The sequence below is a fragment of the Apaloderma vittatum genome, unplaced genomic scaffold, assembly GCF_000703405.1.
Source record: "Apaloderma vittatum isolate BGI_N311 unplaced genomic scaffold, ASM70340v1 scaffold24, whole genome shotgun sequence".
In the NCBI taxonomy this organism is placed as follows: domain Eukaryota; kingdom Metazoa; phylum Chordata; class Aves; order Trogoniformes; family Trogonidae; genus Apaloderma; species Apaloderma vittatum.
In genome coordinates, this window is record NW_009714081.1 from 1 (window position 1) to 4,148 (window position 4,148).

General features: G+C 48.9%; 1 long non-coding RNA gene across 1 annotated transcript; it reads left to right on the top strand.

The window, feature by feature from the left end:
• Nucleotides 1-867, top strand: LOC104273303. Its single transcript, XR_717812.1, has 2 exons — nucleotides 1-66; nucleotides 167-867. It is a non-coding gene; the product is annotated as an uncharacterized LOC104273303 (long non-coding RNA).
• Nucleotides 868-4,148: the final 3,281 nt, after the last annotated feature.

The following is a 4,148-nucleotide window of genomic DNA, read 5'->3' on the forward strand; positions in this document are numbered from 1 at the left end:
AGGGAAATCGCCCAAGACTTCAAAACAGACTTGAGGTTCCAGAGTGCGGCCATCGGCGCGCTGCAGGTATCGCTGTCAGCCTGCTGCGGGCCTTGGCGCTTCGCGGCCTCGGAGGGTGCTTCGCTGAGGGTATCTAACGAGATTTCTTCTTGTGCTCTTGAAACAGGAGGCCAGTGAAGCGTATCTGGTGGGTCTGTTTGAAGATACAAATCTGTGCGCCATCCATGCCAAGAGAGTCACCATCATGCCCAAAGATATCCAGTTGGCTCGCAGGATACGGGGAGAGCGGGCTTAAGTGAAGGCTGTTTTTATGGTGTTTTGTAGTAAATTCTGTAAAATACTTTGGTTTTAATTTGTGACTTTTTTTGTAAGAAATTGTTTATAATATGTTGCATTTGTACTTAAGTCATTCCATCTTTCACTCAGGATGAATGCTAAAAGTGACTGTTCACATAAACCTCAGTGATGTGAGCCTTGTTGCTCAGGAGTGACAAGTTGCTAATATGCAGAAGGGATGGGTGATCTTTCTTGCTTCTCATGCATGTTTCTGTATGTTAATGACTTGTTGGGTAGCTAAACTTGTAAGGTACTAGAATTGATATAAATGTGTACAGGGTCCTTTTGCAATAAAACTGGTTATGACTTGATCCAAGTGTTTAACAATTGGGGCTGTTAGTCTGACCATACATCACTGTGATCAAATGTGGACTTTTTCAGAGGGTGAAACTACAAGTCTTAACCACAGTGTAACTTACAGTTTCCTAAAAACGTAAACCTGGCAGCTATAGAATACACTATGTGCATTTATAATAGCTATTTTATATATTGTAGTGTCAACATTTTTAAATTAAATGTTTTACATTCACATGTGAGGAGTCGTTGTCATTTGGTTTGTATGGGCTAGAAGAAGCTTCCTCCTCCTCCTGGCTCTGGTCTGTCAGCAGTAGATGTCTGTAATCATGGACTGCTGCTGTAGCAACTTAATTGTGTCAGCAGAACTGAGAACCTGCTCTGGCCACCCTCGGAGGTTTGTGGAGGCTTCCTGTAGCTTGAGTCACGGCTCTTGGCCAGGGAGAGCTGAGCCCTGCAGAGGAGGAAGAGCCTGACAGGCCTAGGCCAGACACCAGCTTTTTTGAGGGAGTTGGCTTTCTTTTTCATAAAGCTTAACTGCTTACCAGCTGTTCAGGCACAGATCTAGAACTTGAGCTTCTTCCTTTCTCGTAGATGCAGGGGAAGTTTATTTGGGTGGGTCTGCCTGCTTCCCCCCGTCCTTCTCCAGGTGGTGCTGGGGTGTGTGGCTGCAGCCCGTGAGTCCTGTGGGACCTGGCCCTGTGACTCAGTCCCGGTTAATAACAGCCACCAGCAGCACAGGCTGGAATGCAAAGGGAGAAGCCAATTACCCAGCCTGAGAGCATCTGGGCTGTGCTGAGCATCTGGAATGGGTGCTGGCTAAAGGCTCATTTCCCATCTAAGCTTTTTTGATGAAACAGGATTATACTCAAACCTTCACTTCAGAGCAGCTCTTCATGCTCCCGAGACAGGTCTGGTTTCCTCAGCACAGTGCCTCTGGGAGCAGCCCTGTCTCCTTGTGGTAGAGGAGAACTGCTCAGGCTACAGCTGAAACACAGGTAATTAACATTTAAATTGAATTGCCTGGCCGGCTCTCCTCATCTCTTAAAAAAAAAAACCCAGGCTGCACAGCAAAGTAGCACAGGGAAGTAGTTTAGCCAGCTCATCTTGATTTATTCCAATTAAATTAAAGGTGCTGTGGCAGGGGAAAAAAAAAAGAGCGGTGATGGTTCGTACCAGAGAGCAGGTGTGATGGCGCTTGCAGGCCAGAGGTGTTTACAGAACTCCTTTCCACGGTGAAATCTGAAAACCATCCCAGCTCCTGCTCCAGGGGCTGGAGCCAGGACATCCCCTTCTCAGACAAACCACTCCATGTGCTTAAACTCTGCAGATGGAGGAACAGGCGCTTCTTAAACAACATCCTCACCGCCCTTTCCTGTGCCGCTCCAAGTGTACTTTGGAACAAAGACAGTCCCCTCCAGTGATCATATCTGCCACAGACCTGCTAGAACCGTTTTCTAAAGTAGTGCAAGAGAGTTTTTTCAGGAAGTATTTTCCTCACTGCTAAAGCTGTAGCGGGGAAAAAACTTTTCCTTGCATCTACTTTCAAGCAATTAAGGCCTGGCTCAGAGTTAAGCACCGTTTTGAACTTGAGCTGATGCTAAATGATGTGCAGTGTCTCACCCAGGGTGGGTCTGTCCTAAGGGGGCACCGGGCAGGGATGTCCCCACAAAAACCCTGCAGGGTCCTCGATGGCCCAGGAGCCATATAATTTGGAAAGCACCACACAGCTCACATTTAGGCAAGTTAAGAATACAAATCCCGAATGATGGGATTTGTGACCGCACGATTTGGTGCGGAACTGCAGGAAGCAGGCTGGGCTCCTGCAGGAGAAGTATATTTCAAAATAACATCCCTCGAAAACAGTGTTTCCTCCAACTTCTTAATAGAAACAATGAACCATCTGGGTATGCCTAGAAGCTGTTTCTTAAAATAAAATCATTGTCTAGCAGTTCTTAAAAAAAAAAAAAAACAAACCACAAGTAAACTGCAAACAGAAAGCCCAACTACCCCAGAAAAATCTATTCATGTTAGTAACCTCAACAAAAAGAAATTAAGTTATATCTTGCCTGTAGTGAACCAGAATAGCACTTCTTGGTATTTCACAATCTCGCTGTGGTGATATCTGAAGACATAAAACCATTCCCTTACCAATTCTCCTGGTGATTTCCTCGCTTTCTTCAGAACTCGATGCAAACACCAGGCAGTCGAATGTGCTCCTATCGGGGCTCTCTGGGGAAGCGCTAAAAATGGAAACACGTACATTAGCCGGCAGAGAGAGTGGCTCTGAAAGCCCAGCCCTGGCTTGTAACCACACCAGGGACCCCGCGGCTGGGCTGGATGTTGCTTGTTTATTTTCCAAGACCCGCATCCCTCTGCATCCGTCCCTCCCAGGGCCGAAGAGCAGCACTTACGCCATGCAGAAGGCAAATAAATTGCTGCTGCCCATGCAGTGTCCAACGCAGGAGAGGCTTGGGGTAGAGGTAGTGGCACAGGGGCTGTGCAGGGGACAGAAGGGAGACACATCAGGGACTGCAGACAGTCCCCATCGTCCCCGTTCCTGGTTTAAAGTGGCCTCAGGAGTCACCTGGACCTTGGGTATCGCTCACTTGGATGAAGACTTACTTCTGTACAAGAACGGCTTCCTTAGCGTCAAATAAAGCCTCCTGAATGGGGGATGGAGGGGAAAGAAGCCCCGATCATCACCATGTCTGAGCTCTATTTTTAGTAAGATACATAGAGGAGACAGATTTGTCAAAAGCAGAGGTGGCAAAGCACAGTCAAGCACAGCTTTTTCATGGAGTTATCTCTGTGCTTCCCTTTTCCACCACCCAGCTGCTCCTGCGCTTGAATCTTTCCACAGACAACCCCACAGAGGCTCCGGCAACAGTGACCTGAGCCCTAAAGCATCCCTGGAGACAGACTCAGTCAGCCCTTCTGTAACATCAGCAGCAGGGAGAAGTCCCCCCAGTGACAGCAGACACCAGCAAGGCTGAGCTGATGGGGAGAAAAGCACCTCAGAGAGCCTCGATACTCTCAACAGGGTATTTATCTCCCCTTTTTTTGAGGGGGTTTAAGTGTCATGGTGTCCAGATCCCACCGGAGAGAGGAGGATCAAGGGCTCCTCCCTGACTGCTGTCTCCAGCACTTGGCATGGGACCATCTCATAAGTGATGCACACCTGAAAAAGAGAAACCAGTGACACGGGCCCTGGCAATGGCCACGGGATGCCCAAAGAGTGTGACCAGGACAAGGAGAAGATGGGAACCTGGATCATTTCTGATGGGAGCCCAGGGAGAGGCTGGTCCCCAGTGCCCCAGGCTGGAATGGGACCATCAGTGGCTGCTCATCCCCGTCCTCTCCTGGGATTCAGCTGTGCCCAGACGCCAGAGGGACAAACCTGTTCGATGGATGGGGTGGCAAAGCAGCAGGGGAACCCATAACTCAGCAACGACCGTGCCTCCCTCTCCCCACACATCACCACGCAGCCGAGGGAGAGCTGCTGCCCCTCCCCAGAG